Source organism: Cupressus sempervirens, chromosome 7 (genome assembly GCF_028749045.1).
Source record: "Cupressus sempervirens isolate cs-2001-9-10 chromosome 7, ASM2874904v1, whole genome shotgun sequence".
Classification (NCBI taxonomy): Eukaryota; Viridiplantae; Streptophyta; class Pinopsida; order Cupressales; family Cupressaceae; genus Cupressus; species Cupressus sempervirens.
The window spans coordinates 37,196,684-37,210,872 of NC_143124.1; the positions used below are offsets into that span (position 1 = coordinate 37,196,684).

Here is a 14,189-nt window from a genome sequence, read left to right on the forward strand (position 1 = left end):
AGTTGCTCACTGGGTGACTTAGGTCCAAAATGTGAGAAAGTGACCAAAATAGGCTTTCAAAGGGTTGAATAGGTTTTTGGAGTTCATATATGTCATTTAATATGTCTATGTGGTCCTTGGAGCAAGTTAGAGGGTCTAATTCCCTCTAGAGCAAAAGTCGCTCAAAAGTTGTCAATGTTGTCATGACAACATTGCAACTTTTTATTGCAATTTTGACAACTTTGTCATATTGGTTGGTTTGAAGGCCATAACCATAAAAATTTGTTGAGTGCACATGAGGGAGCCTATAATAGGTCAAATGGACAGATTTGTACAGGTTGGACAAGTTGGTTTGACGAATTGTTCATTTGTATTGACTTTGCACATGGTTTTGTTGTCGGTTTTATGCATTTGAAGCATTTTTCAATAGAAGTGGATTGTATGGGCTGATATTTTTGTGGGAAAAGTTCTAAAATTTTGTTTTAAATCCTTTTGTAAAGTTTTTTTGATCATTTCAATCATTTTGTTTTGGTTTAAAAAATTATTTTTGTTTTAGACAGTTTGCTGTCCTGAACAGGGCTGCATTGAAAAATATGATCTTAGGGCCACTTTCCACCATTGGAAACCTCTGTTATTTTGTTATTTGGAACTAAGGTCCATGTAAATTATGTACCAAGAAGGAGGGCCCTTGAAAACAGCAGCAAGCACTTTTAAAATGATGCCCTAGGCAAGCCAAATGCAACTTGGCTAGGGATCATAGTCAAAAAAACAAGCTATGGAGGGGATTGAGAGTTCAAATGCCTCAATCTGGCCACACAGTGATTAAGGAGAAGGTCTAACCTTTCTCCAATCCAAAGGAGAGGTCTTGGAAAGGTGTCTAAGGTGGTTTTCTATCACAACAACGATAAAGCCTTTGAAACCCTCATTTTAGCCAAATTTTGTACTTTGGTTGTACAGACAGTTTGAGGGTTGGAAAATTACAGAATCTTGAGGTACTTTGAAAAGGGTATCCATAAATATAATTTTTTTGTAGGGTTGTTAAGAATTTTTCCAAGAAATCTTGTTGCCGGCTATTTAGGAGGGCTAATTCCTAGTAGCCTTTTTGGAACATTTTAGTGTTTGAAGCCTTGTGGGTTGAATGTGCCTATTAAATCAGAATTGTTTGGGATCTTGGATTTTAGAAGGAGTCCAAAGAAACCATAGATGACTAGTTAGCACCCTTGGAGGTCTAGGTGGACTTGAGGGTTGATGGTGGACTGGGGAAGGCTAGTGAGCAATGATGTTACTTTGTTGGTGTGCCTCCAACTGAAGGAATTGGATCTCTTGAGCAAGATCCTAGGAAGCATAGGGTGTGTAGAAGCCCTAGTGGGTCAGGTGAATGACCTAAGGAAGCCCTGAGAAAGCTTGGGGTTTGGAAGCAAGGTTGGGGTGTTACATCATTTCTCTCCAAGCTATAAGACTTCTCCTTGTGAGAACTCAGCTTTGATACCAATTGTTGGAATTTACAAATAGGAAGATTACTTCTAAGAGGAGGGGTGAATCAAAAGTAGCACAATTCAACCTTTAAAACTTTTAGCTGAAATTAATCACATGCATGTAACACATCTAGCAAATAGGAAAATAAAGACATGCATGAAAACACATAATACAAGATTTTGTTCACTTAGAAACCTTCCAAAATGAGAAGGTAAAATTGGGGTGGGGATGACACCCACAACTTATCATTACGACACTATGTAATTGGTCAAGGTTACAAAGTTTGACCACCATCAATGGTCTACTCTGTGAGAGGCCTGCACTGTTAAAGGATTTACACCGTATTAAAAGTGACCTGTCTAAAGTATTTACTAACATTCACTTGGAATGTCACCATGTTAAAGGATTTAACACCTTGTTAAAGGTTCAAGAAAATAGTTGTTAAGCCAACCTATCTTCATAGGATTTTCATTATCCTAATACAATTTCTAGAAAGTATAGTAGAATGTATTGATCTAATGACTTACAATCTTCAATTATTGATTCTAGATCCTTGTTATACACAATCTATTTTGATCCTTCCTGACCTAATAAATCTCTGTGTGAAGTGCTGATTCTCTATTCTAATCAACTAAGTTTTGCAATGTTTTTCCTCCGCTAAGTCTTTACACCCCTTTTAACTTCATTAGCATTCTCTCATGCATTCCATACAACTCTTTCTAACACTTATGAATTATGGGGTTTTGACCTACTTATAAAGATTTTGAAGACTTAGGGTTAGGTATGAATCTATGATCAAGATTCATCCATCTTTCTTACTCAATTCTTTATATTTTTCTTATTGGCTACATGTTGATCACATGGGGAATGTAATAGATTTGATCTTATCTTCTAGAACTTGAAATCAATATGTACTTCATAGACTCCTAATAGGGTCAATATCCTTAACAATATCTTATTGTTTAGTGAATCATTTAGTGGGTATCATCTCCACTGGGTTTTTCCCTTGGCTAGGATTTCCCTAGTTAAAAAATAATAGTGTTATGAGTTCTCTATATGTATGGTTATATTTATTTTTCAACATTTTTGGTTTACTTTCATGTGCAAGTTATAAAGTAATTAATAATATTCAGTTGTGGAAAAAAGATTGTAGAATACTGACTCACCACCTCTCTTAGTATTATATATTTCTAATAGTTGGTATCAAATCCCAGTTACTCAGAAGAAGTTTAACAACTTGAGTAAGATCTCTTTAGACATGGAACAATTGAAAAAAAGCTTTGAAGAAGCTCTTTAAGTAGATTGACCTTCTTACTGAAGAAAGAGATAACCTAAAAGATAGATATGAAGATACAAAAGTCTTCATCGGTAAACTAAAAGACAAGATTGATAATCTAAAATCTAGAAAGGAATTAATTGTATAGACTAGTGATAATAATGAAGTAGGAAATCTCTAGAAAGAAAATAATATTTTTAAGCATGAACTAAAAATTGTTGAACTTAAGTTGAGTCTTTAGAAAAATGGTGGCAAGATGAACCACCCAAACAAGTAAGATGTGAGTTTAGAGGTAGATGCTTCATATGGAATGAAGTTTGACATGTGAAAAGAGATTGCATAGGTAAGTATTTTAAACTGATTACTAATTCTCATTGTTATAGTTATCATGGTTATAGACATAAAGCAGTAGAATGTAAGAAACCTAAGTTTGATGGTAATAATGCAAATAGTAGATTGTTCAGGAATATTAAGCCTACAGGTAATGAAAGAGGGAGATCATAAAATAGGTCTAATGATGGAGAGAAATCTAATGGAGAAAAGAACCAATTTGTGTGTTACAAGTCTAACAATCATGGGCACATTGCAAGGAATCGCAAAGCATATGAAAGTCAAAATAGAACAAATCATAGAAGAAATGCACTTGTGTGTTAGTTATGTAATAATTTTGGATATATAGCAAGATATTGTAGAATGGACAAAAGGAACTTTAATAGGAATCCTAATTACAGAAGGAACAACAACAATAATGATAGAAGGAATGCTAATAGTAGTGATAATAATTATAAGGAAGCAATTAAGGAAAATGTTGATGAATTTAAAGAAGAATTTGTGATAACTAAGGATCCAAAAAGCTCTTATACAGATTTTGGAGGAATAGTATTTTGATGCACTTGATAAGAAATTGAAGTCAGAGATTGTTTATGACTCATTCTACCTAAATTAAGAAACTTCAAAAGAGGTAGTGCATCAGTTGGTTAGTATTGATGTTAGAGAGAGAGTTGGTAGTTGCACAATTAACAAAAGGTAAAGGACATAGAGAGAAATCTATGGTCAAGTGTGCAAGTTAGGATATGATCTTAGTAAGTAGGAATTTAGAAAACAAGCTTACTAGTAAATGGAGACAATTTTTAAATTTGTGGTAGATATAAATTTAATGCATAGCATGATTTGAAATGACTTAAGGATCACAAACAAGATTGTGTGTACCATTTGTTCAGGTGAAGTGTCTTTAGTGAATTGAAGAACAATTTGACAGTAAATTGAAGTGCAAAAAGAATTTTATGAAGCACAAAGTTGCAAAAGTCATAAAATATGATTTTAAGGTATTTTACAGAGATAAAGCTAAATTTCTTACTGAATACAATAGAATTACAATGGCTAGTTAGATTGCTTATTATGTGAGTGACAGACCACGATATGTATTCAAGAAACATCTGTTTGTTTCACTTTTGTATGACCCATTGCATGCATTTCTGAAAGTTCCATAGAATGTGCTTCATGTTGAAGCTATTATATCCAGTGTAAGATTGAAATTATAGGAGATGAAGATATTCACAAAGATTTGGGAACCATATGTAACAATTATCTATCCTTGAATCTGAGTATGCACACATAAGCGAAGTAAATTTAGTAAAATATATGTTTTATATTAAATTTGATAATTGTAATTGAACATGAATTATTCTAAGTAGGGTACACAATGATTTGTTATGGCTAGGTGATGCACAGATAGTTATCAACAATGACCTAATTTATAAGGTCATAAGCTTGAGCAATAAGGGGTGCAATCCCATAAATGAGAAGAATGTAAGGAAAATGGTTGAGACAAACTTGAATACTAGGTTTGATGGAAGAAATATGAAGGTAGATGCAATTCAAGACAAATGAGTGAAGCTATTAAGCAAGATATTAGGGTACACAATCAACCATGGATTAAGGGTTAACTCTGTTATGTGGGTTATGCAATGGCAGTTCAAGGGAGAAAAGTTAATTTGAGTGAGATTATCAAAATGCAATTATTGGATAATATTGTCAAAGTGAAGAAATCAAAGAGTGCAATTTTCAAATTTGAGTCCTTACCGACTCATTTATTTTTCTATGCTACAAGGAAGTTTCTTGGAATAAAAAATTGGGATAGAAACAAGTGCACAATGAAGATGGTGACCCAATGCTATAGATCTAAGTTAGAGAATGTCAGAGATGATGACATTGACATAATGATGAAAAGTTTCAAGTCAAAAATGAAACAGAGGTATAGAATACCTCCCTAAATGGTGGAAAAGTACAAGGAAGAAATATGCTTCATGGTGGAGACTGAAAACACCTATATGGAAGCTATGGTACCAAGGGTTAATTTCATAGAACCCATGGGATATAAGATGCGCATAGAGCTCATAGAAGGGTATGTGCAAATCATACTCTAATTTGAGGACATAGAGTTCCCTAGATGGGGAACCTATGAGGAGAAAATGAGATTAGTTCAGTTAGAACTACCTAGCAAGGAAAGCAAGAAGAAAAGAGAAAAAGTGATAGATTCATCCCAAAGGAATCATGCATGAATAGAGAGGAATTTAATGAAGTCAAAGCCATTGTGCTGGAAATGAAAGCAACCAGAGAATTTAAAGTGTTAGCATCAACTCCTATTGTTGATACCTGTTTGTGTGCTGAGCATATCTTACACCTAAACAATAAAAATTGAATTTTTTTTTTTTTTAAATGTGTATAGAATCAAGTATCAAACAATAATATATAGTTTATTTTTAATAATTTTAAGTATATCATAAGTTATTAAAAATTTGGTAGACATATGTCTGTGAGGAATGTTAAGGAATTGGTAAAAGTAATTAAAGTTTACCATGTTAATGTTGTCCAAAAATTGAAAAAATTATATTTTTAGAAAGCTAAGAATATGCGTAAGATTCTAGTGGCAATTTTAGAAATACCCACTTAACCATTAGCAAATGTGATGAAGATAAAGATGAGAATTCATCTTAGAAGATGAAAATTTGTCTAAAGGAAAAACATTGGAGGGGAAATAGTCTCTCAAGCCTTTGGGTTGTTTCCCTATGCTATCACCAAGCCATAACCTAATTGGGTTTCTAGTATTCAAATAACCCAATTGGGTTATGAAAATGAAAAATTGCATTCAAAACCTGATCGAATTTTGAAGAACTAAATGTAGGCTTTACTCAAAAGGTCATAGCTTTCACACATATGAAGTCCAGTTGTCTCTATTAAAAATTGATTGGAAATATATTGAAGAGATCTACAACATGATCTAGATAAATCAATCCTATGACATAATTTTTTAATTGTCTATCAATTTAAATTAAGAATAATCTAAAATAGGTAGTCATAGTTTTACAAATGTAGAATCAATAGGTAAACATGAATGCTAACATATTTTTAATTCTTTCTCAAAATACACACACTCACTCACTAACTAAATAAATCTTGATATATCTATCTTACTACCTTTTAACAAATTGCATTCTTTAACTAACTCATAACCTCTCTCTCTCTCTCTCTCTCTCTCTCTCTCTCTCTCTCCTCCTCCTCCTCCTCCTCCTACCCCGTAATCTCTATCTCCATCACTTCATTTCTCTCTCACTCTCTCTTAAACCTCCTTCTCTATCTATCTAACCTCTTCATAACCCCTTTCCCATCTCTCTATGACCCCTAATACCTAACCCCTTTCTCTGTCTATGTGAAGTTCCCACTTCAAGGATCAGAGGTCAAGGAGATAGAGTGGGGGGTTTGGGATTAGGGGTTAGAGAGAGATAGGTAAGGGATTAGAAAGGTTTTAGAGAGAGAGAGAGAGAGAGAGAGAGAGAGAGAGAGAGAGAGAGAGAGAGAGAGAGAGAGAGAGAGAGAAAATTAGGGGTTATTTAGTTAGTGAGTGAGTGTGTGTGATTGTTTTATATAGAGAAAAAATTAAAAATATGCTAGCATTTGTGTTTACCTATTGATTATGCATTTGGAAAATAATGACTACCTATTTCAAACTACACTTAATTCAAATTGATGGAAAATAAATAATTAGTGACATAAGATTGATTAATCTACATAATGTTGTAGATTTCCTCAATATCTTTTGAATGCATTTTGAATAGAGTCAATCGAACTCTGAATGTGAAAGTTATGGCTTCCACAGTAAAGCCTATTTTTATTTCTTCAAAACCCAATTGGGTTTTTTGTTAATGTATTTTGGCTAGGCTTGGTAACCAAGCCTGACCACTTTTTGAAATTTTAAATAGCTCAATCAGGTTATTCATAACTCAATCAATTTATTAACATTTTTTTTGTGGTGGCCACTAAATTGTACCCCATCTCGGTGCACACATCCATTATAAAGATATGATGTCAGATTGGAAAGAGGTGATCTATTATCATCATTCAAGTGTAGACTGTAAGATTAAGGTATTGATTCATTTTAATAGGTGTTTCAAAGTAAATCTCTTAGCAAATTTTTCCTAAAGGAAATATGTTAATCTCTTAACAAAATGTCCACTTAATTGTGTAGCTAAAATCTTTTAATCAAGGTAAACTGATTAATTCTTGTAAGCTCTTAACATGGCACACCCCTCTCAGAGTAGATCATCAGAGCTGTTCAAACTTTGTTTCCCTAATAGGCACACTTTATTTTTGTAGTAGTGAAGAGTTTGTGGGTGTCATCCCAACCACAATTTTACCTTCACCTTGGAGGGTTTCTACTTACCAAATCGTTGCGTAACATGTTCATCTATTGTTGACATGTTTTATTCGTGCAAGTAGATACTAGATATGATATTATATTGCAATAAATGTTTCATTTGATATAAGGTCAATATGAGATAAGGGCTTATGGTGATAATGTCAAATATGGTTTATGTTTGAAGTAGTACAAGTTTCATAGATCCAAATTCACCCCCCACCCTCCAATCTTAGCATCTTACTTTCCTTGTTAGAATTCCAACATTCTTTACATAAATAACATGATTATTTTTTGGATTCTTGCATTAAAGATTTGGGAGACATAATTAATTACATTAGTCCTTTCTTTGTTGAGGATTATCCTTCTTTAGTCATTATGAGGGAACACTCTAATGCTCATCATTCTCCATTGATCCTACTTTTGAGTTTGATGTGATTGTGGATCCTTTACATTTGGAGGAGGCTTCTTTCACTTTAGAAAAGACATTTGAGTCTTTAGAGATTGACATTCATGAATCTCAAACTTCACTTGAGATGTCACAATGCATGGTTCAAGTTGATCATACTCATGAGTTAGAGATTCCTATTTATTTTCATGAGACATCATATATTTTGAGGGCTCTTCCTAGAGATTGGGTTGGATTATTTTATACACTTATGGCATTATTTCTACCAAAAGGGAGGAAAACCATTAATTTTTCCTAGTGCAATTTCTACATTAAACAAGAAGCATCTATCATGGTTTTACATTCTACATTGGGGAAGGGGGGAGATATTGTTCTGCTCTTCCTTCTTTATATTTCGAGGATACATCTTTGTCTTCTGGGTTTGTTCCCAAGAAGTTATAAGTGGTTCCTTGTTTGATGTGCCTTCTATAAGTCTTGATCCTGATTAGTTCACGAAAACCTCATCAACCAATGGCATGGTCATACATGAGCATACTTCATAGACATCATACTTCATTTGGATTTCTCTTCCTTTCTCCTATCAATATTTGGAATTTTTTTACATCTATACTTGTTCATCTCCTTCCCAAAGGAAGAAATTTTGTTTGTACACATGGTTCTACCTTTTGGACCTTCAAGCACTTGCCATACTTGAAGGACATTATTAATTATGGGGTGGATATCATATCTCCTTGTTTCCTTTTTATGGGGAGATTCTTGGTTGTCTATGCATGATGCATGTCATAATAGGGGAGTCTTGATTGCCTCCGTCCATGCATGCATCTTGTTTATTTTTTCTCTCTTTTCTGAGGAGGGTTTTTCCTCACGAGGTTTCCCTCTTTCTCTTCCTTATGAGAATTTTTTTTTTTTCACTTACATATTGTTCATGAGTACCTAACATGGCCTGGTAGTTAGGACTCATTTAGCCTTGTGAGCTTAAGAGGATTCCCCTGAGTTACACCTAAGGGGTAGTAGTATAATTAAATATTTACTAAATATATTTTACTTAAGTTTATATAGAAAAATGCATTTGGATTAATTTTCATGTAGACATATAAGATTTCATATTTTATTTTAGCACATGGTGTTGGAGAATTCCACTTGAGGAGGAGCTAGTTATCATCGCATACCTCTTCTTGTATAAGATCCACTTAGTTCCCCTATTAAATTATCATCCTCTTATTGTTGCATATGTTGTACATACTTTTTTGTACAATGGAGGATAATCCACCTTCGTTGGAGATGTGATTGGACCTTTTCTAGTTGATAGATTATCTCAAGCATATCTCATAGTTATCATGCATTGCCTATATATTCAAGCATATCTACATTGTGGTCTTAATGGACATTTTATTTATGTATTTTTTATCATTATTAAATTAATCAATCAATAATATTATTTTTCCCATCTCTCTGGTTCTATAAATTGAGCTTCTAGATCTTAACATTTTTATTCTTTTCCTTAAGAAAATACTTGCATTTTATAACCTTCGCCCTCCCCTCCAAGTAGTGAATGTTAGTTACAAGCAAATCAAATTTTTTGCATAGACTCTTGATTTGATGGGGTACACTTAATGTGAAGTTTACGGTAGCTTTTAGTTGATGAATATCCTCACTTAATAATTTTCATGTCTCATTTGACTCTTTGAAGTCTTTTAGGAAATTTTCACCCAGGTTGATAGCCTCACACACAATGAGAAAAACATTATACAGAACTTGCAACTTTTCAAGAATTTCCTTTAACGAATGAGACAATGTGACTTTATTCATTATTTTCACTATGTCCTTGGTTTCCAATGTGACCTAAGACAACTCATATGTTCTTTTTAACTAAGCATTGGCCTCCTAAAGCTCCATCTTTAATGTTGCAATTTATTCATTTAGAGAAGATGAATCCAGTTGTTCTACTATATTATTTCTAGGAGAAAAGGTCTTATTCTCTAAGGCGTTCCTTAATTATGCATTCAAGGTCAAAACCTTTGTGTATGTAGGATAATTTCCCCCCCCTTTCCTCAAGCAATATATATTTAGTCTCTTTTCAAATAGTTGGGTAGCAACCATGGCCATCTTCATAATATGCATGGTGTGAGTGTCAAGCTCTAAAGTAGTACATGTCCATTATTTTTCTAACTACCACCCCTTGATCATCTTTTCTTCTACTCCCACAAGTACTTTGGGGTCTATTAGCACTCAGATCTTTTACGCATATTCCTAATGCTTTCAAAGTTGGGTCTATCTAGATCTATGAATCCATTGTCCTTTTCAAATTGCAAGGAAAAAGTGTGTCCTACTATTGTCTAATATGATCTAAAAAGAAAATTTGTAGATTCCATTTAGGGATTAGTAACAGCCCACTTTCCTTAACAGTTTTCCTTACTTCAGTGGCACAAAGATGACTCAAATCAATGCCACTTAGCCATTCAATGTCTTTTCTCTAGAAGGTCTTCTAATGGTCCTTTTACCATGAACCATACAACTTTAATCTAGTTATGTTGAAGAAGTAATCATCTGAAATACATAATTTAGCCACTAAGGCTCTTTCACCATGCTTATTCTCCAAGGGTATCTCATTATCCACATTCACTATATTATCTTGATCATCATTATATTGTCAATCCCCAGAAGGGGATGCTAGAGATTGCTTAACATCTTCTTCATTCATAGTTATTTTTACCAAAATAATAGCAACTTCTTATGTTTGTTCTCTAATTTGGGAGACTTCATATGTAACCAAGTGGGTGATGCCAATAAGTAAGATTTTAGCATTCTTACTTAGACAACCTAATTATCTTATTGGTTTTAACAAACAAGATATTACACATGCTTTTAATCTTTTCATGTTGTCACTCACTAATCTTTCTCAGTCTAGATTTTTTGCAAACTATGTTCAAGCATATAAGATACAACCTAACCAGGTCTCTAGAGTGAGGAGTATATACATGATTTCAAACTAGAAGGGTCATCTCCTCTAAGGACATATCTCAGGTGATCACTTTCCCTAAATTTGGCTTTGTTCCACGACCTTCTATGAATTTTCCACTAACTAGGAATGCAACTTTCATCATTTAATATAATGGTGCTTCTCTTTGACTTGTCAATGAAAATTAACTCCCAACCATATATCTAGACATATAGACATATGTGCACAAATGTATATATAGATATTTATAGTGCACATGTACACATAAAATCTTATATATAGTTCATAGATAATGTATACATAGATATCTTAAATGAATATGTGTCTACATATATAGACTAGCATATACATATTTCTAAAAAAAGATTTAAAATATTCATCATATCACAACCCAAAAAGTATTTTATGTTTCTATTATTTTGTGAAAAAACTTTAATACTATTTGCTATCATAATTTTCTTTCCATTTAAAAAAAAATTATTTTAACTAAAAATAATAATGGTATTTTCAAAACAAACATTTTAGTTTAAAATAATAATTAGATTTTCAAAACAAACTTTTTAATGCAAGATAATTGAATATTTTTATTAAATGAGATATAATTGATGTTCTTAATTCTGTTTCTAAATTTTACTGCATTCAGCTGTAATTATGGAGGATATCGGCCGACTTTGGAACGGCTACAATAAATTTTTAAAAATATTCTGGAAAGGGGCGTAAGGCTCTATATATTCTGAGGGCGCTTCGGTTTCATATCACTTGTTGAGTCGGTTGGACAGGTCGATCTTTCTAATTCGAATTTAAGGAGCGAATATAGCGAAAAAAAATTGGATAAAGCGTTCATGACCAAGATAGGGAAATTTTGGCATCATTATGAAGGTTTAGAATTCCCCGCTCTGTAGTTTGTAACAGCTGTTCTGACAGTAGCTATTTTTGGGAATTTTGTGATTCTTTATTTTAAATTTCGGAACCCTCTTTTGTTGTTTACACATTCCATTCTTCTAATGGAAATAGTGTAACTTTTCGAGCAAGCCAAACTGCCGCAGATTGCTTCTTGGAACATTTCCAATTCATACTGTTTCAATTTTGTAAACCCCAGGTATGTGGACTGCAAGATAAACCCTGCAGCTGTATTTCATCGTCGTTAGCCTGCAACTTCTAATATTTTATAAATTTAATTGTAATATGTTTGTATCCAAATCTGTTTATTTTTAAAATCCTATTTGGGGTTGTTTTGTTGCAGAACATGGAATCATTATCTGAATTAGTTGAAGTGAAAGAAACTATTTTTGAGATGTCATTTGGGGAACGAAGATTTCTTGACGAACATTCAGCTATTGACTTCTTCAGGCCATTGGAAGAACCCGGGAAATCTTGTACCAAGTTATGCCTTAATAACATAAGTTTTGGAACAGAGGCAGCCCATGTCGCAAACAGAGTCTTGATGGGTATTCAGAAAACTTTAACAGAGGTGGAACTTTTAGATTTTGTGGACGGAAGTTTCGAGTCTGAAGCACTTGAGGTCATTGCAATATTGTCATCTGCTTTAGAAAGGTGCATGTTGAGATCCTTGACTTTTGATCTGTATGAATTGGGAGAGAAGGGAGTTAAAGCTTTTGGACCGCTCTTGAAATCTCAGAAGACGCTCGAAAATCTGAAATTCATAGATACCCACATTTCCGAAGAAGCTGCTAGATTCATTTGTGAGCTTCTTCCATCTATTGAAAGGATTAAGGGTTTGCGTTTTTGTCACAACTACTCAGAAGATGATGCGGCAGAGGCCCTTTCAGTGCTTGTAAAGAAATGCATTGCTCTGGAGGATTTTGAATTCTCAGGGAGTTGTATAGGTATCCAAGGTGTTAAAGCTTTAGTAGGAGCTTTGAGCCAAGGCGGCAGGTTGAAAACACTCAATTTATCAGATAACATGTTTGGGACAGCCGGTGGTGTTTCTCTGAGCCAAGTCATCCGTGGACACCTAGGTCTCACAAAAGTTCATTTAAACTATATGGATCTTGAGGATGAAGGCACAATTGCCATTGCGGACAGCCTCAAGGATGCTGCTCCATCTCTAAGAGTTCTTACGATTGCTGGAAACGGTATCACTCCAAAAGCCGCTCCAGCTTTGGCTGCATGCCTTGCTGAAAAAAGCTTTTTGACAAAGTTTGTTGCAGCACAAAACAAACTCCAGGACGATGGAACAATCATGATATGCAAAGCAATTTCGAAAGGTCATGAGCAGCTTAGAGTGCTTGATTTGAGTACTATTGCTATCTCTAGAATTGGGGCTAAGGCTGCTGCTGAGGCTGTTGCAGACAAGCCTGATTTCAGTCGGCTTTTTATTCATGGGAATTTCATTACTAAAAAAGGAATTGAGACGGTCAAAGATGTGCTAAGAAAAGGTACCAAGGGTGAATATGTTCTTGGAGTGCTGTATCAATATAAATATGATGGTCACATGTTGTATCAATATAAGAATGAGGGTCTCAGTGATAGTGACTATGAAACTGACAGCGAGCTAAAGTGGTATGGCATTTATGATTAAAAGCGCTGCAACAGGTTTCGATTTCAAAGAAATTTGGAAAAATTTGTTAAAGTCTTCAAACACAAGGCCCATTCTCCTTAATTTCACTTGTACTAGTCTGATGTCGGTCATCTTTTGTTTCCTAGAACATATAGTCAGTGTGGTCTTTTGTCTGATGTAGTGAGTAGACAACTGTCGTATCCCCTAAACACCTTGTTAATTCCCTTGTGTGACCCCTGGCCCCGATGTAATTTGGACCAGGGTTGAAGATTTGAATTTTGTTATGTGAATCTATGTTTATGTGTTGTTTGTGAACATTGATGCCAATGCTTCTGAATGTGATTATTATACGTATCATCTGTAATTTAATGCATTGATTTTATTTTAGTTCAAGTTGTACTAAAAATATTGTTGGTGGACTTGCGTGAGGTTTCTCTTTGATTGCAGGGTCCCGGTGTAAGATGAAATGGGTTTTGTTTTTCTGTTGGTGAGAGACAGGTAGTTATGTTCCGTGCTTTGTGTCAATGCCTTCATTCTAGCTTGCTTCTACACATTTCCAGTGTTTGGGTGTCTCTATTTCAAAGGAAAAAGGGATTGAAATGTTATGTTTGATTTTTTTTAGCATTATATCAATCTTCGGACATGTAGATACCTCTCTTTGGCTACACATATAGTCCTTAAATCTATGATTCAACCGAGTGAGCTTAAATCAAAAACTTAGAGTAACTACCTATTCAAGTTGAGTTAAAATTCACCTAACTTTCACAAATGATGGAGCACAAAAGTTATCTATAATTACAAACAATAAGTTCGGCAACTTGAAATGTAAATCTTGGAAAGACAAAACAAATTATTAGTTTTGTTGAAGTGAGAGCT

At 34.0% G+C, this 14,189-nt stretch overlaps 1 pseudogene across 1 annotated transcript; it reads left to right on the forward strand.

Moving 5' to 3' along the window:
• Positions 1-11,543: 11,543 nt before the first annotated feature.
• On the forward strand, positions 11,544-13,700 carry LOC149545307 (RAN GTPase-activating protein 2 pseudogene; annotated as a pseudogene). The gene is made up of 3 exons (XR_016353562.1): positions 11,544-11,671; positions 11,807-11,891; positions 12,036-13,700. The product of XR_016353562.1 is annotated as an RAN GTPase-activating protein 2 pseudogene (transcript).
• Positions 13,701-14,189: the final 489 nt, after the last annotated feature.